Raw genomic sequence first — 21,685 nt, 5'->3', positions numbered from 1 at the left:
GCTCCAAAAGTCGTTTTGTAACTTGATAATTAGCATATAGAGAGGCTGGTTAGATTTCTGAGCCAGGCTGCAGCTGCTGCCTGGCCAGGATGCTCTGGGCATGGGGACAGAAGAAATGGTAGCTTGGGAAACGGGAAAAGAGGCAGAGCCTCCAAGTCACTTCATCAGAGAAGTCCAACAACTTCTATTTTCAGATGAGAATTTTGAAGCCAGAGGGGAACGACAATTGTCTAAGGGCAATGTCTACAGCCAAAGCTAGGAACCCCTACCAGCTAAGGGCAAACTCTGATTCCAGGATAATTAAGCCACTCTCACTAGGGCATAGGAACAGGGCTGTTGCTGGAAGGTCAAATGCAAATCAAATAAGCCTCTTTTGCAACTACCTAAGAAGCACCTCTTTGAAATGCAATCATCAAGGAAGATAAGGCTCTATCCCCCAGTTTCCTGCGAGGGCCAGGGCCTAGCTTCAGTAGCCACATTATTCTAAATTGCAAGCCCTACCTCCAGTTAGTAAAAACAGGATAAATTTAGCAATTTGATCTTGAAGACATGAATATAATGCACTGTTATCCACTGAGCTATATAAAAGAATGAGATTTCTTTCCATCTTTACAATCTATAGCTTTGCAATCCTTGCAGCAGGCTGCCTGTGATGTTCATCAGATTCTGGTTTAATGCGTATTCAATAATAAATTGTTTTCTTTTTCTTTTGCCTTTGTGGAGAAGTGTTCTAGGCTGGGAAAATATTTTGCTTTTAATTATATTTCCCCAATATTCCTCAAAAAATCACCCCAACCTCCATGCAGACCTGACCTCCCTAAAGTTATTTTTAAGCTGTTTTCAACTAAAAGGGGTATAATTATGGTTTTAGGATGTGATTTATCCTATGGGCAGGGAAGGAGCGCCCACAATTCACTAAGATACTGAAAGAAAAGATGGAACTTGGTCCTCTGAATGTAGCCTGGGGACAGTCATTAGATCAGCCTCCACACGTCCCCAAGTACCACAAATTCCAGGGACACACTCCCAGCAGGTCACAGAGCCCCTTAACTGGCTGGCTCTAGCCCTCAGTACCTACTGTGCCCTCTGCCAGGAAAGCCTAGCAGCCACCCCTCCTTCTCCCTCTGCGTGAACCCCATCGGAGCGGAATCCTGTCTTACTCTGCTCAGTACATTCCCTAGCACAGAGCAAGGCATGAATGAATGGAAACCTTTAGCTCTGCTCTTCTACCTCAAAGTCAGTACTATCTCCACATTCATTTTGTTTCAGGTGGAAACATTTCCTTATGGAGGAAATGTTTCTCAAAGAGCTGTGTTTCAACTGTTAGGATAAAAAAGTCCTTTCAAGAGAAGAATGCTCATCAAACATTTCTGCTATCACACAGCCAACAGAAACACAGGTGAAAAACATCGGCTGTTTTAGCCCTGCCACTTTGCTATGATATTCCCTCAGCAGGAAACTCGTCTCTTTGCAAGGCCCTCAGCCAGTTTTGGCATCTCTTCCACCTTTTCCTCCCTGAGATCTGTCCATCTCTGTCTATCCCTGACAGGAACGTGACTGTGAAAGGCATCCTTGAGATAATTTTTTTTTCTTTTTTTTTTTTTTTTTTTTTTTTTTGGAGAGAGAGTAAGTGTTCTTAAATGGACTCCTTCTCAAGTCACAACCAGAAAGTGCTTTTTGCAGAGCCCAGTCTGAGGTGAGCTGGACTGTCCTATCCAACCAGACAGTAGGGCTGGCTGTTGTTAATTATTACTGAGCACTAATGGAAATCCAATTTTATTTACCCCATCCACTTGGCCTGAGTTACCAGAACAAGAAGCCAACCCAACATGAAATACTTTGGGAAATGACCCAACAGAATGCACATTCAAACAGCTTTTGGTGCTTATGAACTGTACAGTACTGGTTCTCAAACTTTGGTGTGCATTAGAATACTCTGGAGAACTTGCTTGATTCTGTATTCCCTTACCCCAGAATTATGATTCGGTGAGTGGAAGATGGGGCTGCCTTTCTTTTAAGTTCTCAGGTGATGCTGAGGCTGCTGATCCCGAGAACACTCTTTGGGTAACCTGATGAAGACAGCACCTTAGCCACCAGTTGAAGAACAGAGCCAGGCCCTGGCTTCTTATTGGACTGACTGTGGCAAGGCCAAGCCCAATGGTTCTCAAACCCAATTCCCATGGAACACTGTTATTCTATCACTGATATTAAAGCATGGGATTTCTCTCCAGTTTTCAAGGCAAATTAAACCTCTGACACCACTGACTGCTTGCTTCTATTATAATCTAAAAGTATTTAATTTCTCAACAAATTGTGTGTTTTGTTAAGACTTCACTGAGCTCAACCAATATGACATATTAGTAAGAAGCAGTTGTAATGGCCTGGCTGACACAGCCAACACAACATGGTGGAACGCCAAAATTCAGAGCCCTCAGCCTCTACATCAAGTCTGACCTTCACAAGGCACCTCCTTTGACCACTACACCCGGATGCCCTGATCACCTAATAACGTGCTCCTGGGCTGGTGGACCAAAAAATGTCTGGGTTGACCTCAAAACTCAATCTACTGGACAAAATAAAATGGGCACACACATTAAACTATCTTAAACCAAGGCAATGTGTAATGGATTGCTACACCGTGTGGCATAAATGATTACAGGCTTCGGATTTTTCCACACAAGCAGTGAGGCATCACAGAAACAGCTACATCCTCCCCCTGCCTCTGCACTGAGACCATTTAGGGTCCCTGACTCAAGCTAAAAAGTCCTGGTAAAGTTTCAGCCTTCTCACAATTTAATTTTAAAAATTTAGTATGCATCTGTCCCTGTGGACATTGACAAGAGCATATAAATCCATGCCCCGACTTTGAACAGAAACATTCTACCCATGTCCAGTAAGGAGGTTTCCCTCATCCTGGGTGCTGTAAATCATGTGAGCTGATGCCTCATGCCAAGAGAAACGACCTGGTGTAGCATCCCCGACGAGGGGGATATTTACCAGCTTGTGATTCTTCTTTCCTGACCTTTATGAGGAAGGTAGGCTAGCAAGTGAAACCAGCAGATTAAAATAGTCTATTCCATTAAAAAACAAAAAAGCATTATGCTAGGTTTTTAAAAATCTTTTTATTTATTTATTCATGAGAGACACAGAGAGAGGCAGAGACACAGGCAGAGGGAGAAGCAGGCTCCCTGCAGGGAGCCCGACATGAGACTCGATTCCAGGTCTCCAGGATCACGCCCTGGGCTGACTGCAGTGCTAAGCCACTGAGCCACCCGGGATGCCCGCATTATGCTAGTTTTAAAGGAGGGGCAGGGCCACCACATCTGGATCCAATTATTGTAAAGTTTCATAGTCTTCCCATCTTCCCTCCCAGAGGGAAGGGAGCAGAGCACAGAGACAGCATAGAGGACAAACCAAGATCCCTGGATCCTGACCCAGGCTTTGCCACAAGCCCAATGTGTGAATTTGGGCAGAGTTCCTGATCTCTCCAGAGCTCAGTTTCCTAAAGAGTCTTCCAGGCCACAACACCAGTACTAACTAGTAACAGGATTCAAGTGTGGATGAATTCATGACGACCTTCACTTTTCCACTCGATTGTATATGTAAGAATTCCAATTCTCCGGGGAGGAGACACGGCCACTGTTCCTCTATGGGGCCTGTCCATCCTCCTTTGCCTCCTCCCTATCCTCCTCTCCCAAGCCTGGAGTCCTGTCCAATTCCCAAACTCAGCTTCTCAGAGCAGGGCTGGGATGAGATAGAGAGTTTCCCCAACTGGCACTGAGCTCTCTCTGACTATAATGTCTAGCACAGCAGGACTTTAGTTCCTCAAATAAGCTTCTAATTGTCTTTTCGGAAATGTGCGTGGACGCTTATTTCAAGCCATTTGGCAAGTGCCTCGGAGGGTATTTGCTCTGACATTGTGCTTGGAGAGGGAGGATTTAAGAGTCTGGAGGAGCATTAGAAAAATTGCACTCCAGCTGATCCTTCCTTGGATGGAGATAAAACAATTTTTTGCAGGCACCCACCACTGGTATGATGCAAAACCCGACAGGTCTCCAAACTTACAATCACGGACTTTTACATTTGGACCTCAGTCTTCTCCCTGGGGCCCTAAGAAGGTATCCTGACAGGGTTAATGGACGCCAAGAATTATGACACACTTGGGAAGTCCCAGCAGTGCTCTCCTGTCCCCAGGCATCATTCTTCCCAGATGCAATATTAGCAGGACAGTGAGGGCTCCTGACAGCAGGCTGGAGACAGGCCCTGAGTCAGTAAGAACGGAGTCCAGAGGCTGTGGGATGAGCATTCAAACTGGAATCAGAAAACGAAGTCAAATCTCTGGCCCACCACCACCTCTCTGGTTTAAAATGTTAACAGGTGTCCCTGCCCTTCTACACAAGCCCTTATTTTCCTCAAATTTATTGTGTGTGCACACTCACCCTGGGGTCTTATTAATATCCCGATTCTGAGTCAGCAGATCTGGGTAGAGCCGGAGAGTATCAACAAGTTCCCAGGTGGAACGGATGTTGCTGGTCCATGAACCAACTTTAAATAGCAAGGACAAGGAAATTTACGATCTAAGCGGGTGTTTCCCAAACATCCCCGCTAAGAATCAGATGGGTAACTATTAAATGCACAGATTCCAGAGCCCCAGCCCAGATGAGTGGAGGCCTGGTGAACTGGAAATGTAACAAGCGCTCGGGTGAGTTTTATTATCAGAGAAATTTGGGGGAACCTGGTCTAGCTCATCTGCATCTCTCATTTAAAGCTCTCACAGCCTGTGGAAGCCCTTGCTTCCTTTTCCTTTGTTCTGTTAAGGCTCCTTAAAATCCACTAAACTAATTCCTGCTTCTGGGGGTCCTATAGATACACTGAGAGAGGTGACAGTTCTCCCAAACTCTCCCAAGTCCTGGTACACTTAGAAAAGGACTTTGTAAGGCCCCCCAGGGACCAAAGAAAGCCTGAGGGCACACTATAGCAGCACACCTCTAAATCGTAACTCCACTCCCTGGCTGGACCTCAACTTTATCAGTCAATGGGCAAAACCAACCAGCACAGCCCTCCAATACATCTCCCCATTGTTGTGAAGATGATCCAAAACAGAAAGAAAAATAAATACATCCAACTCCTGTCTCGAGGTCGTCTATAAGGGCCAATGCGGCAGAGAGGCAAAAAAAACATACATCCATACTCAACCTCTTTAACAATTTAAATGACAGATAATTACCATGGGACCAGAAACACACAGTCTGCTTTACACTCCTCAGCTCACTGAATCCTTGCACCAAATCCTTGATTTGTCTGTTTTACTGAGGACACCAAGGTTTACAGAGATTGGGTGACTTGCCCAAGGTCACACTATCAATGACCCTTCGCTACACTCAACCCCGTTCTGGTTTGTTTTAATGCCTCCTGCTGACATATACCCTGCCAGATCCTGCTTTCCGTGAGGACAGGGCCCAGGTCTGTTTTGTTCCAGGCTGTATCAACCATGCAGCTCATAGACACTCAGAAAAACATTTGCCAAGTAGATGAATGTCTTCAAAGCCAGGGCTTATCCTTGATAACAGGCTGCCTCCGAAACCATAACAAGCAGGCGCTCCCTGGTTTAAAAGACTCTCAACTAATAAATTATGAATTTTTAAGATATAAGTCGGAGAAAAGATAGTGAAAAGGGGATCACAGAAGGCATGAAGGATTCTTCGGTTCCTGCCACCTTGTTCTCCAATGTGGACAAGCCACTTGACCCCATTCTCTCCACACTTCAGTTTCTCCAGCAACGTGATGGTTTAATCCATCCCCCAAACTTCTGTGAACTCCTACCACGTGCTGGCTGTGGAGCTAAGAAGAAAACGATCTGGAGGAATGAATGAGAGACCAAATCCATTCCTCAGCAGCCCTGCGCCAATTCCACTCCTCCCACCCCACTGAACACCAACAGAGAGAAAGCACACAGAATAGTTTTCAAACAACTAAGAAACAAAGGAGGGTCCTACGGGAATCATTTGCATCACAAAAGAAATCTTTACTTAGCAAACTAATTCACAAAAAGGAGGCTAGCACGACAAGTTCCCCTGGTACATTTTTTGAGTCAGGTTACCCATAGTCAATGTCATCCTTTTTAGGTGTACAGCTGTATTGATTTTAAGAAATACACGCAGTTCCTGCTGTGGTTTTCAAAATAGTTTATTTCTAACTTTTCAAGAATACATGACAGAAAGTGACTGGCATGCATGGTCCAATGAAACAAAATTAATTTTAGCTCCTCTTTCTAAAAGTCAAGGTTGCCATTCTTCCAGAAAGAAGAATTGAGAATCTTGTTGGGGTGGGGGTGGGGAGGATCAATTTGCAGAAACATCTGTTAGGGAGCATCGAGTACCAAGATCTATTAGTCCATGCAATTGAATCTCCTTTACTAATAAAAGAGTTTTCCTTCTCCCAACTCTCGCCTTCAAGTGTACCAAAAAAAATTTTTTAATATGCACACAGAGCCTAAGAACATAAACCTATTTCTACCAAAGGTCATCCTTAACTGAGCAGTTTAAAACCACAAAGCCCCCTTGAATTAACTCCAAAAGTCTGTAATAAATTTCACATACTATCAATGTTCCAAAGGAATTTACCTGGACAAAGAACACAACTTTTGTTTTAAGACTTACCTTAAAATGAACTGCGTGAGCTTATGTCAAAAAGGGAGGGGGTGATTATTCAAACAGAACTCTAACAATCTATTCAAATTACATCTCCACTGCAGAATTAGGTCCTTGTAACTTGAGACCAAACAACAGCATTCCTAGCCAGAAAATGGGAACAATGCAATCAAACAGTGTTTACACCTTTATTACGGGGCTGGTTTAAAGCAGAGCTGATTTCCAAGCCTTAGCTCAATGGCACTCAAAACTTCAGTATACCTAACAACCTTCTGATTATAAAAACTCCACATTCTTGGACACCACACAAACCTACCAAATTAGAATCTCTAGGGACTGCAGCTACAGTGTTTAAACTTAGTCCCAGGTAATTCTGAGGGTGGTGCTAAGGATATCCTAAGAGATATAGCCCTAGCAAAGGGAGCGTGTGTCTTGTTATGTAATCACTAAAATGAAGTTAAGATGGTAACGTAACTTGGACATTGATCCTGAGTATGGGTTATAATATGCAGGCAATGGCCCAGGCTTCTAAATGTTCTCACTATGCAGAGAGGCTGGTCATTGTAGTAGCAGCAGATGAAACCACACAGTGACAGTCTTTCATTAATGAGCAGTTGCCTGCTCTAAGTGTGGTCCACAGACCAGCAGTTCAGAATTAGAAACAAATCTCTGGGGCTGGGGCCTAGGAATCCATGTTTTAACATCTCTTCAGGTGATTCACCCACATGCTCCAGCATGTTTTTAGTTAACACGAATACGTTTTATAATCACAAATACTTAATAATGACAACTTTTTCTTGCCTTGTCCTACTGCCAGTTTTATATTTGCTCTGCTAAGGATGCATGTTCTCAGCTTATCTCCCACCCTTTCCCCACTGTGGTTTATGTGGCACGGAAAGTTCTGAGCTAGCTTTATTTCCCACTAGCTGAGGGACAACTAGCATGGCCCAGACAACCAAAGTGCTCCAACCATACACATCCGTATGGTGGCAGGGGTAATTATGAAAGGACATCCTCCGGGGCTCTCAGCGTCCCCTGGTCCAAGGAGTACCTTTCCATGATGCCTCCTAGGGCCTCCCATGAAAGTCAGCTGCCGAAAACTCAAATGGGCACTTGATGGTGAGGGTGGGTTATTCCTCCCTAAAATATTATGTCTATTGTAGGGTAGCACTCATTCTCACATTTTGGAATGCATCAAAATCTCCATGGGAAACTTAATAAAAATAGAGATTTCTTGGTTGCAACCTCAGCTTCTGATTCAGTAGTATTTCAGAGGGTCTCCTAACCCTGTATTTTAGCAAGCTTCCCAGAAGAGTCTCACACAGAGCAAGGTTTGAGAATCACAGATGTTATGGGAGAAACCTATCCTCAGTAGAAAATCTGAGCTTAAGTCAAACTTACCCAGTATTTGGCATATAAACCTTGGAACACCTCAGCTTCCTCAAAGTAGAAACAGCACCCACTTCATAGGGCTGTTACCTTGGACCACACAGACAAGTTTTACTACCCAGTAAAACTGGTGGTAGTAAAACTGGTGGATACAGACTTCTACAACAATTACCAACAAGGGTCCCCTTCACCTAAAAAGGTAGCTTCAATAAGAAGCACTCCACATCAGATTTTAATTAAGACACGGGTCAGTTTGACAACCTGTGATGTGCATGGACTCGTGTCCCCTCAAAAATGGTATATTGGAGTCCTAACTCCCCAGGACCTCCGAATGTGACCTTCTGTAGAAACAGGACCTTTACAGAGGTAGTCGAGTTAAAATGAAGACATTAAAAGGGGGGGGGGGTGCCTAATCCGTTATGACTGATGTCCTTCTTAGAAGGAGAAACATGGACACAGAAAACAGGCACAAGAAGAAGACATCCACGAGCCAAGGATAAAGGCCTGGCACAGATGAGCTTCCTTGATAGCCCTCGAAAGAAACCAACCCTGCCCACATCTGGATCTTGGACTTCTAGTTTCCAGAACTGAGACAATAAATTTCTGTTGTAGAAGCTGCGGATCTGTGGTACTGCATTACAGCAGCCCTAACAAACTCAATCTGTCAGCTTGCAATTCAAGAGGAAAGTGCCCTTCTGCTGTTCCTTCTGTGGGGGACACTCGGGCCCCTGATGTGTCGTTTCAGATTCCACAGGATTTGTTCTAGTATCACCAAGTACATTCATAAAGCTCCATGTGAACTACTTGTCAACTTAGTGAGAGAGCCAGCTCAGGGGTGGGGGTGGGGGGTGGGGAGGGTGGGAGGTGGCAATCAGTGCAGGCTCTGCTGTGGAGTCTTGAGCCTGTAGCAACCCTCACAAAATTAGAGCTCCAAAACATCTGCAAGTTTACCAGCAAGAACCAGCAAATGATTTAACATCCTCGTAAAACTGTCCAAACCCATCCCTGCTCAGCAGACTCACACTCCCCTCTTCCTTCTGTCAGGGGGGCACCCACCGTCCGCATCAGGCACCAGCTGGTCTGAGAGCTGGCAAGCCGCCCTTGGCACTCAGGCACCTAGAGATCCGGATCAAAAGGACCCTAATGGCCCTCAAGGAGGTGAGTTCCTCAAACTGAACGCACCTTTCTTTCTCCCTGTTAGTAGGACCTAACACATTGCGGAGATGCCCTCAAAGAAAATAAAAGACCTTTTTTATGTGCATTAAAACTGGAACCCTAGGGGCGCCTGGGTGGCTCAGTGGTTGAGCATCTGTCTGCCTTCAGCTCAGGTCATGATCCCACAGTCCTGGGATGGAGTCTCACATCAGGCTCCCCGCAGGAAGCCTGCTCCTCTCTCTTCCTAGGTCTCTGCCTTTGTGTGTCTCATGAATAAATAAAATCTTAAAAAAAAAAAAAAACCTGGAACCCAAAGGGTCTTTCCCAGTAACCGGAGGGGGTATGGGAGAGTTAGCAGCAGCCTGATCCTGCTGGGATGGTTGTCCTGCACCAAAAGGGAGCTGTGTCTATCCAGTGTGCAAGGCCTACGGGGGGACTACCTCCTACACACCCTCTCGGGCAACCTCTCTTAGGTGTCTCCCTAGAGTAATTTTTAAAAAACCATAGGTCCCTAGGTCTCGCTCTCAGGGATTCCAATTCAGTGAGTTGGGTGGGTTTAGGAATAGTGTTAATTCCAGTATAATGAACACAGAGTTATATTAGTTTCAGGTGTACGATATAGCAATTCAAAAATTCTATATATTACTCGGTGCTCAGTCGGGATAAGTGTGCTCTTAATGCCCATTACCTAGTTCATCCATCCTCTACCCCCACCCGTCTGCCCCGCTGCACCACCAGTCCAATCTCTAGAGTTAAGAGTAGAGTTTTTTGTTGGCCTCTTTGTTGTTTTGTTTCTTAAATTCCACATGTGAGCGAAATCATATGGCATTGGTTTTTCTCTGAATGACTGGCTTCACTTAGCATTATACCTTTTAAGGAATAGCATTTTTAAGAGCTTCCCTGGTGATTTGGAAGCACACACATGACTGAGAACCACAGCCACCAATTATGGTCAGGGTCCCACCAGATATCCCAAGAAAAGGAAAAGCACCTGGTGGTGGTCAGGAACATGGAATTTCAGTGCCAGCTTTGCGAAGCGGCCCCAGTAATTCTCATCCTTCTGGGCTTCAGTTCTTTCCCTGTCAAAGGGAGAGGCTGACCTAGAACCATTCAGGCCTCCCAGTTTTTAAGCAATTAACTTCTCTGGAATGACTCTAAGATCTCCCATGAAGACATCTGCCCTTCCTTCTCGGATGTACTAAACCCACCTGCTTTGTGCTTGCTCTTCAGGCTGCCCTGGCTGATGCCTTACCCTTTAACCCTGCTGGGGAGGGCCCGGGAGTGACAGGTGCTGAGTCCCATAGAAAGCCCTTCAAGGAGAAAATTAAGCCTCTTAAAGTGCCCTTGATGTAATCTCTCAAACCCAGGAATAATCCACACTCCTCTGGGAAGATTTGCCAGGCATGACCTCGGGCCATACTCAGGAAGTATCTTTACTTACAACAACCTAGGTCCTAGCCCAAGTATGACGTAATTATGGGTGGTCTTGCAGCAATGCAAAAAGAGAAGACAGGGATTGTCATTTAAGTACACGAAGCTTTGGGACTCCCTAAACTGGGTGCTTGAGAGAGCAGCATTGAGGGAACCAGGGAACATCGCCACCGATCTGCAGGAAAATTCAGTCTGCCAGGGGCTCAAACACGGCAGGAGAGAAAGGAGACCTCTCTCCATGCAGTCAAGTGGACTCTGGGGATGAGTGATGCACCAAAGCAATCCACCAGAACATCGAGGTCAATAAGTACTTGAGACAAGTGAATTTACTGTGTCCAACTCAGTGACAAAAGTTACCAAGCTGACTGCTTAAGTGCCCCTCCTTCAGAGATAAAAATGAGAGGCAACCATTTGTCTGCAGCTAGCTATCCTCGCCTTCTATCACTCAACAAGTAGTTAGCAAGGATGGGCTGCATTCACTCATTCCTGGAACCTCTAACTCTTAACACTTGACCTAAAAAAAATACTGGTCCCAAGAGACACTGTTTTTCCACATCTATATTACTCTCTTCCTTAGCTCAAATCTGGAAAAGATTTCTTTTTCCTCATCTAAGGCTAACCTCCATAACCAGCAAGTTTTCTTCATCAATTACTCATTAACATTTTTTTGTAACTCCTACGTGCCAGCCATTGCTTCAGACACATGGGGACACGGTGCCAGGTAGTTTCTCTCATGGAGCTTATATTCTAGAGCCGCGGGGTAGACAATAAATGAATCATGTATGTAATATCAGGGAATGATAAATGATATGAAAACAAAAAAGGAAGAGGCTTGAGAGCAAGGGCTAGGAGATGCCAGGGAGACCTCTGCGAAGGTGACATTGGAGCCAACTGGTAAATGAAATGAAGTGTGAGGGAGTGCCCCCAACCTTCAGGAGCCAGGATGAGGAGATCCAGCAGGAGAGCTGGAGGCGGAGCAGCCAGGGCATCAGGAGAACCTGATGAGGACGGTGGCACGGAAGCCAGGTGAAGAAAGGTCCTAGAGAGCCATCAGCTGGTTAACCGCTGCTGAGAGGCTGTAGAAGGTGATAGGGAAGAGCTGGCCACCAGATACCACTGGTACCTGAAGAAGCGTGGCTTCAGTGAAGGATGGGGCAAAAGCCAAATTGGAGTGGGTTCAAGACAGAATGAGCAGGGAGAAATGGGGCAGAATGTATGCCAATTCTTCCAGAAAGGTTTACTATTAAGGAGAGTAGGGTGCATTTCATTTACCAGTTGGCTCCAATGTTACCTCCGCAGCTGCAAGAGTCACTGATTGGGGGGACGGGGTCATGAGTGTGCTGTGTTGTTGCTTTTTTTCCTTAATATGAGGACTACTACTACAGCATCTCTCTCAGGAGGGATTATCCATCCGAGAAGGAAAGACGATTATGCAGAAGGGAAAGGAGATACATGCATGAGTACAGGATCCATTGCACATGTGGTTAAAAAGCTCTGTGGATACAATGCTGTGTGGCTACAGTTGTAGATAGGCTAGCAGATTTAATAGGAAGGAGGAGGATGAAACTCGTAATTGCTTGTTTTTCTCCCTGAAATAAGCCAAGTCATCAGCTGAAAGGGGGGTGGGGACAGAAATATGGTGGGGTACAATAGTGCATTCCAGTGTACCAACAGTCCCCCTTGAGATCTATAGTTATAAATCAAAAGAGAGAGACGATACAGATGGCCAGGTGTTTTCTCTAGCCGGTTCCTAGGCCTCAGGCAGGAGCATGGTAGGTGGACGGAGGGGTTTTCCCAAGAGAGTTAGATGAAAGGAGAAAGGGTCAAGGGAGTTGAGGGTGTGTTAGAGCACCTGAGCTGTGGGCGGGGGGAACTCAGGGGAGGAGAGAGGGATATGGTCAATGAAAAGTGGAAGGGTCACCAGGTCAGAGGCCCTTGTAGGGTGAAGGCTAGGTGGAACTGGGTACTAAAGCGAGTAAGATGAAAAACAAGTGAGGGTCACACTGGAATGCTTGTGAAGATTTTGCTGGAGGTGCAGTTACTGGTAATGACAAAGTCTAAAACCGTGTTTTTCAAACCAAGAGCTAGTGGGAAGTGAAATCAATTTAGTGGGTTATGATGAGCATTTTTTAATTGAACAAAATAAAAAGTCTAAGAGTACATTATACCTAGTAAGGGTAAATAACGTTTGAGGAAACTTGTTCCAGCTGTGTGTGCATATTTTCATGCTGGATCATCACACCAAATCTCTCTCCCTTGTGGACCGGTGTTTTTAAAAAAAAAAAAAATACAAAAACAAAAACAAAAAACAAGGACACTAAGGGTTTCTTAACACTGGCATGGCTGATCTTCTAGGCTGGAGAATTATTTGTTGTGGGGGCAGTCCTATACATTGTAAGACATATAGCAGCATCCTTGGCCTCTAGGGATTAAATGCCAGTAGTGCCCCTTCCTCCCTTCAACCTATGCTACACAAAAATGTCTCTAGAAGATGCTAAATACCCTCTGTCTAGAAATAACCATGGAAGAGATGGCTGAAGTAGGGTAGAGGAAAAGGTAACAATGAGAGGTGGCCAAGGGACTGAGTTGAGTGGACAATCTCTATAGATTTCAAGTCACCCAAAATGCTGATGGTACCACAGGACTCACTGTTTAAAAATTCTGATTATCAGAAAAACTAATAAAGCATCTAAAATTAAGCAGGAAAAATGTTTTAAAACAGGCTTATAAAATTCAATTCTAAGTCTTTCCTGTAAATTAAGCTATATAATATAAAACTGAATTAAGTCACACCTATAATCCCAAAATATCTGAACAAAAGCAAGCTAAGGATTACAGAAGGGGAAGCACACTGCATTCACTGCTGTATATACAGAGATGTTACAGCTTTGTTATTTGATCATTATAGAGGAATGTAAATTCATATGTATAAAACCAAAATCCAACCACTAATACGATTTTTATTAAAGTTTTCTGATTATAAAAGAAACATACCCTCAATACAGAGAAAATTTGGAAAATACCAAAAAAAGTAATTTTTAGGAATTTTAAACATTTATAATCCCACCACCCAGAAAAAGTCATTTGGTTTATTCCATTCAGGGAAGGAAAGAATGCAGACAGAGAAAAAGGGAGGGAAGGAAGGACAGTCAGTCAGTCAAAGGGAGGAAGAACTATGGGCCAGATGAACAGTCTTCAAAAAATGAAGCAACATGAGGCAGAGGACTATAGATCCAGGCTCTCTACCTTAGCTACATATCAGAATTACCTGGAGAACTCACCCATAAATGCCAACTCCCCACCCAAACCAAAGCATCAGAATCCCCAAGGGATCCCAACACAGAGTCAGGGTGGAAAATCCTACAAAAGAGATTCATTCTATAAGCTTAAGGTCAAGGTCTGTTTCATGAAAAGTTCTCTCTCATTTCACTTTTTTTCATACACTCTACTACCAATTTTGCTTTGCTTATTATAACTTACATGTGAAATCATTAGAGAATAAAAAGCATTAAAATTAAGGGGCTAAAAACAGAACAAATGTTTATCTGCTAAAGAATTTTAGGATCCCTGGGTGGCGCAGCGGTTTGGCGCCTGCCTTTGGCCCAGGGCTTGATCCTGGAGACCCGGGATCGAGTCCCACATCGGGTTGCCGGTGCATGGAGCCTGCTTCTCCCTCTGCCTATGTCTCTGCCTCTCTCTCTCTGACTATCATAAATAAATAAAAATTAAAAAAAAAAAGAAATGTTAAAAAAAAAAAGAATTTTAGAATTAGGGGATCGGTGGAGAAGGGAGCCTTTCAGGGAAACTTCTTGAGCTTTGGGTCATCTGAGCCTCTATGAACTTATACAAAAGTAAGGGTCCCTGAGGACAGCACAGTATGTATGTGCCACTGATAAGCACTGTTAGAAATATGTCCCCTCTGGCAACAGTGAAATAAACACTTGTTGAAATTAATGGCTACTGCACTTAATTTCCTCCAAAAAAAAAAAAAAATGCACTAATGACCAGATTACAATACAATTTAAGCAACATTTATCATCTGGTCACCATTTTCTTCACAATGCCCTTGACATGTAGCCAACTTTTGTTAAAAGAAATCAATGGCTTCAAATCTTCCATATGCATGCATGCTGAAAACCAAAAACCAAAAATGAAACAATCGCTAACAGTCCTCTTCATTCTCGCTTGAGACTCCATTACAGAATATTAAAACAATACTAATGAACTCTGACTTTCACTGTGGAGTAAACATGCATCTATCCATCATTAAATCCCCAAACACGTACAAGAGATGTAGACAACATTCAAATAACATAACCCAAATATTTATTTCTCTCTGCTTGGTAAAATTGATAAAAGTGAGTTAAATTGCCCTAACTGGCATTCTAACTTTAATCCCCTGGCTGGACAAGAACACAAGATCTGTAAAACAGGAAGCTGGTTTCTCAAAACCAGCAATTCTCAAAGTATGGTCCATGATCACCAAGATCAGCATTACCCGGGAACTTATTAAAAATGCAAATTAACAAACTCCACCCAAGACTTACAGAGTCTAAAACCCTGGCCCAACAATCTGGCTTTTAACAAGCCCTGGAAGTGATTCTGATGCATTCTAGCTGGGGAACCACTGGTGGTATCTAAAACCATGATTTTCAAATTGTGCAGCAGAGCCCTGGCTTGCAGTGGGTTGAGACTCTGAGTCTCCCACTAGGACTCACAAGGTCACGTAGCACGGACTTCTTAAAACGTGGATGGAGTTTCCACTGTTTTTCGAAGTTTGATTTTAGTGCTAACTGCCAAGAATTCATAAATTCTATCAAGTTTCAAAAAAAAAATTCTATCAAGTTTCAAAAATCACACTAGAAGGTAAGATTATAAATGGTACAGAGCAGTCAGCAAGCTGGAGATCTTGTAGAAGGAGACGGGAGTTCAAATGCCAGCAGAGCCATTAGACAGTACCTCTCTGAGCCTCGGACAGGAAAACCAAGCTTGAGGAGAGGCTGCTGCTATCTGAGAAGACTGTGCAATTGGCCAGACCTTCCCTGAGTCGGATTCAGAGAAAGTCAAGGAAAAGGAAAGTGCTTGCTAAGAGCTTTCTTGATCTCTTATTCTCACTTCTCTCCTGGGGGATAAAGTAAACAAACAGCTTTTTCTAAAGCCATCCTTTACAATGAAAGCATTGACTCAAAACTGAGAAATCTCAGAATATCAAAAGATAATTAACTGAAAGTTTCCAAAGAGATTAAAGATTGCTGCAGAAAGCATCAGAGAAAGCAGGTGTGGTGTTGTTTCCAAAAGGGTCTCAATAAAGTTTCATATCCATGAACCAAATACTATTTTAAAGTGCTTCCATATAGAAAAGTTTTTGTTTAAGTAAACCAATCAAGGTGTATATGAAACACATGAATCACCCTTCCCCCTTTCCCACTGCCAATTTTAAACAATCTCAAGCTTTATGTGTCCTTCCATATCTTTCTCCAGTGTTCTATAATAGGGCTTTTTCAAATCAGAAATAGGATCATACTACATCTGATACTCTATAACTTGATTTTATTTACATTTAATACATCATGGATATCCCTTGCAAAATAATCCAAAATAAACCCTATTTATTTATCCTAGTGATGGACATTTCATATTGCTTATTTACTTGAATAACCCCACAATAAACATCTTTACACACAGATCTTTGTATGTTGATGTTTTTCTTTCTGTAAACCAGGCCTCCAAATATGGGATTGCTGGGGCATATAGTTCATTCCAAACTTAAAGAGAAATTGTCTGCTTTCCCTAAGTTTTTTGGCAATTCAAACTCCCAAGAGTCTATGAGTTGCCCCCACACACATCTAACAGAAGATGTTACCGATTTTTTAAAAAGTGGGTTAACTGAGTGGACAGAAAAGTAATGTGTTTTAAATTTGCATTACCCTGACCATTGTGGAGGTTAAGAATCTTTTCACATGTTTATTGACCATTTATCTCTCTTCTTTTGGGAACTGACTGTTCATATCCTTTGTTTATTATGTTGTCCTTCAAATACTATTTAATCACATACTCACCACCCCCCCTCATCTATTAGATATGTAAAGTACAAATGAATATCACTCCCTAGGAACTCAGCATGTGAGATTAGGACAGGGGATGTCTTCTTAGCATGAAGTGCATAGTAAGTCCTCAAAACAATTGCTGACTAAGTGAATAGGAGACTTAGAGAATTTTGTTAAGATTGAAACTAGAAGTTGGGACACCTGGGTGGCTCAGCGGTTGAGCGTCTGCCTTCAGCTCAGGGTATGATCCCGGGTTCCCGGGACAGAGTCCCACATCAGGTTCACAGCTGGGGAGCCGGTTTCTCTCTCTGCCTATGTCTCTACCTCTCTCCGTGTGTCTCTCATGAATAAATAAATAAAAATCTTAAAAAAAAAAAAAAAAAAGATTGAAGCTAGAAGAGTAAAAAGGAAATACAAATATTCATTATTTTTCCTACATATTCAGAACAGCATCACTTTAGCTGAAATTACATTGTTGGTTAAGGGAAAAAATCATGTTCTTGGCATTGACTCTGAAAATCCGCTGTGAAATGGGTGGCAAATGAGCCCAGTCTTAATTCAGAGTTCCGGCTGACGATAAAGAAAGGCTCTTACAACCAAAGCATTTTGTACCCAGCCTTGTTTACCAGTTGTCATTCAAATGGCACCTGCCACAGAGCCAAAGGTTGTCAGGATGGTGATGTCAGGAGAAGCCTACCTTCAGCATTTCGTCATTTCTTTTTTGGTTTTCTGTCTCCACCCCCTTCAAGATTTTTTGCCCCTTAAAATCCCCTGCTTACTGAGGAGGGGCCTGTAGGGAGGGCTTGCAGGGGGAGTTTGACAGAGTTCAGATTCCTTAACTCTTTTAACTTCAGGCAAAACATCTGGTTGAACCCACCACTTATCCCCATTATTTGTAATAGTTCTGTTTGGCTTATGTTTTAACTAGTCTCCTTATTAAATATAAAAATAATAGGATTAAGAAGTTCTGGGGGAAAGTACTGTAATTAAAAAGGCACCAGTTGCTTAAGTTAAGCTGTAATTCTGGCCCTGCTTATTAAGTTTTCCTTCTTGTCTTTAAAATTTTTTGTACCCAATAAAACTGACTTTGAATTATTTAACTCTTTTTTAGTACTTCCTGTATTGGCCAAACTCCACCTAAAATCTCCTAGAAAACATCATGACTCAAAAGTTCTGAATCAATAATATCTGTCATGGATCATAAGTTTCAGACACTGTCCCAAGAGTTTGGACGGGCCACACACACACCACAACATACACACCACACAGTGGGGTAAACTGACAGGCAACTCTCCAAATAGCACAGACGTTTTCTAATCTTTTGAAGTTATAAAACCTTCTTAACAACAACAACAACAAAAATGCAAGACCTTTGATCAAGTCACGAAGTTATAATATGAATCAGGCAAGAGGCAACAAAGCACAATTTATAACACCTTGTTAAGAGAGGCATAAGAAATCATAAACATGAAAGTAGTAAACTTGGGAATGAAGATTGAAGGGTCTGCAACTTCTCTTAAGTTTTTATTTCAGATTTTTTAAGACAGCGATTTTTTAAATTTAATTTTTATCATACAACATGTAGTACATGCACACAATGTGAAATATATGTAGTTACAAAGCATTATGCTAAAACGAATAAATACATTTTTAGATGTATAGACTTTTTTTTTTTTTTTCCGAGCATAGTTGGTAAAAATTTAGATGGTTCACCATCCGTAACCTCCCTTAACTGCTCTTGGGAACTAATTATCTGCTGTGAGTGAGGGGTGCAGGAAGATGGGAATCAGTGTAATTTTGAGGTACAAAACAGAACCTGGATTAGAAATCTCTATCTCTACCCATCACAGTCTCTGTCTCTCTCTCTCTCTCTCTCTCACACACACACACACACACACACACACACTCCTCTTTGTAAAACCCAACTTCCTGTAAAAATACTCTAGGAAAAAAAACAGCGTTTGGTTTGAAAAACCCTAAACAATAGGTTTAGCACTAGTGAATTCAAGGCACACCTATTCGCCTAAGCCAGTAACTCATTTAACAGAGTTAAGTCTTAAAAATCTGCTTTCTGATTGAAGTAGAAGCACAACATTAATGTCAAAAAAAAAAAAGACACTTTAATTAACACTATTTTGTATATCCTTAATAACCCAAGTGGGTACCAAGTACCAAGGCAGAGAAAATTCAGTGACTTCCCCAATCTGAAGAACCCTGTGTTTCTTGCGATTCAAGGTACCACCGCTAAAGACTGGGAACTTTATGAAATAAATGCTTTTCTGCAACTGATTTGATTCTCTCCTAAATTAGTTATGTTAATTTCGGATAAATGTATCTTGGGCTCTTGGGTGTTTTCCACTATTCCAGGGCTCAATGGGAAAAGAAAAGAAAAAAGAAGGAGCGTTCACGCAGGGAGCCGTCAAGGCCCCTTGGGACACCCACCCGCACCCCCAGGGTTGGCGCCGACACCCCAGATCTGCAATCACGGAAGACAAACCTCCGACGCGCAGTGGGGGCCCTCGGCCCGGAGGCACCGGCTGAGGGGGGCTGGCGAAGGGGCGGCGCGGTCCCTCGCTCCCAGGGCGCGCCTCAGAGGAAGGCGTCCGAGCCCCCTCCCGGTGGCCCCCGCAGCCTCTCCGGCGACGAAGCCCCGAGGGCTGACGTGACCTCGACAGGACGGCACCGCCTCGGCGGGACGCCAGGGAGCGGGGCCGGCAGGTCTCCGCGCGCGGGTGACGGCGGGTCGGCAAACACGCCCTTCCTGTGCCCCTCACGGAGCGGAGGCCGCGGGCGACCGCACGTCGCCGAGCAAGCCCGCAGCGCCGTCCCGGGAAGCCGCCGGCCGCAGGCTCGGGAGCCGGGAGCCGGGAGCCGGGAGCCGCGGGGAGGGCGCGCAGCGGCACGGACGCCTCAGCCCGGCACGCGCGGCCGCCGTGAGAGCCGAGCAGGGGGCGGGGCGCCGCGTGTCGGCGCGCTCGGGGCCCGCTGCTCCCGCTCCTGCCCCCGCGTCTCGGCAGCGCCAGGCGCCCGCGCGCCCGCCCCCCGGCGTCCCCGGCCGCTGGCCGCTACCTCGGGGCGCGGGCTCGGACTGCATGCCCCTCCCGCCCTCCACTCGCCGCGGACGCGCCCGTTCGAGTTTCCCCGAGCCCCACCCGAGCCCCAACTTCGGGAAACGCCGCCCGCCCGCCGCCCGCCGCCCCTTACCTGGCCTCCGAGAGCGGGCGTCGCGGCGACAGCCCCGGGCCGCTCCCGCCTCCCCTCCCGCGGGGATCGGCTCCGGCGGGGCGCGCGGGAGGAGCCGGCCCGGGGACGCCGCCGAGCGCACGGCCCGGGCGGAGCGGGCGAGGGGCGTGTTCCGTGCGCCCGGGAGCCCGCGCGCCGCGTCCCGGCGGGACCGGGAGCCCCTGACGGCGGCTCGCCCGCCCCCCCCCCGCGGGCCCGGCCCGCCTGCCACGCGCTGCCGCCGCGCGCCTCCCCTGGGCCGGCTCCGCGTGCGCCCTGCGCGGCCGCCTCCGCGCCTGCCTCGGCGCGCAAACTTTCCCGGCCGAGCCCCCTCCGCCGCCGCGGCCGGGGCCGGGACCCCGCGCTGTCCCCGGAGCCCCCGCAGCCAAGACCCACGGAAAATATGGCGCCCTCGAACGTCGCTCCTCGGGCCCCGCGGGGAACCCCGACATGCCCGGCGTCCGGGCGCCCCGGCTCCCCGGCTCCCCGGGGGCGCGCAACTGGCGCTGGCGGAGCCGAGGAAGGAACGGGCGGCGCGAGGCCAGCGCCGCTGAAGCCGAAGCCCGCTCTCGCTCTGGGGGGGCGCTGCCCGGGCCCCTCCGCAGCCAGCAGCTGTGCCGGTGGCGAGGCCGCCGAGGGGGAGTCGCGGAGTCGGCAGCTCGGAGGGTCCGCGGCCGCACGAGCTCCGCACCAGCTCCGTCCGCACCCGCGGGCTGTCTTCGCCGCGAGCCGCGGCCGGAGACTTGTTTGCAAAGTGGCGCTGGAGTCGCGGCGGCCAGCGTTGGAATGAAGCCGCTCCGCCCGCGCCAACTCTGCGGGCGCGGGGGCCCGGCCGGGGCCGAGGGGACACTCCGTGCAGGCGGGGCCGCCTTTCAAAGCCCAGTTACCGGAAACCCGGCGGGAGCCCCGGAGGGGACGGGCTGCCCGCCGCCAGGAATCCGCTCTCGGGCGCCGGCTGCCAGCCTGCTTGCAAACCGCTGCGCCCGGGTCGAGTGCAGTGAAACATACATGTGCAATAGACAGGTGCATTAATTTAATTTTATTTTTATTAGCATTATTATTATTATTATTATTTTTGCAAAAAGCCCTCCTAGGAGATCAAATCTGGGAGCTTTGCGGGTTTTTTTCTGCATTGGCATCACTCACGAGATGCAAAAGGGAGGAAAAAAAAACCACCCACATTTTCCTTCTGTACAGGGGAGGGAAAAGACACGAGAAATCCATGCAACGTGCATGCAGCTGGAGGAAGAGGGAAACCCGAGTGAGCCGTGCGCCTTACCGGGGGATGCATTTACTGTCTCATTGCAGAGCGCCTGCCCCGGAGTGCAGCCGGCGTCCCCCCGCGCGCCCGGCGACCGCTCCGCTCCCGCAGCCGCCTCAGCCGCTGCCGCCGCCGCTGGCTCCGGGCGCGGAACAAGAGCCGAGGGCGAGCGCGAGCGCACGGCCCGCGAGCGCCGGGAGGGCAGGAAGCGCGTCATCACTCGGGGACGGCGCGGCCCCGCGCGGCTCCGGTCCAGCAGCGGCGCCGTGCGGCACCCGGGCTGCGCCGGCCCGGGCCGCTCTGGGTCTCTGTCCCGCCGCCCTGGGCCGAGAGGGTCCGCGGGGGCAGGCGGCCCGCCGGCCGCGCTGTCGTGGGGGGGAGGGGGCGCAGAGTGACCCCGGCCCCCCCGAACTCGGGCTCAGATGCGAGGGAGAGTGGGGTGGGGGCGCGGCGTCCCTGGATTGGGGTCCCCGGAGCGCAGCGCGCCGCCCGCGGAGCCCTGGCCACCCCGAAGCGAGCCGCGGAGTTCG

The 21,685-nt window shown here is 46.7% G+C and overlaps 1 protein-coding gene across 3 annotated transcripts in view; it reads right to left on the bottom strand.

Moving 5' to 3' along the window:
* The window catches only part of TLN2 (talin 2), a 426,778-nt gene extending 405,464 nt beyond the window's left edge, over window positions 1–21,314 (bottom strand). For 2 of the 3 annotated variants that reach the window (XM_077881335.1, XM_077881341.1), the window contains exon 1: window positions 21,174–21,314. The gene's annotated coding sequence lies outside the window, so the exon portion shown is untranslated. Of the gene's footprint in view, window positions 1–19,876; window positions 19,917–21,173 lie in introns of those variants that run through there. The other variant, XM_077881336.1, reaches the window with a different exon arrangement.
* Between the last annotated feature and the right edge of the window lie 371 nt (window positions 21,315–21,685).

Source organism: Canis aureus, chromosome 32, assembly GCF_053574225.1.
Source record: "Canis aureus isolate CA01 chromosome 32, VMU_Caureus_v.1.0, whole genome shotgun sequence".
In the NCBI taxonomy this organism is placed as follows: Eukaryota; Metazoa; Chordata; class Mammalia; order Carnivora; family Canidae; genus Canis; species Canis aureus.
This window is presented reverse-complemented; position numbering and strand designations above follow the sequence as displayed.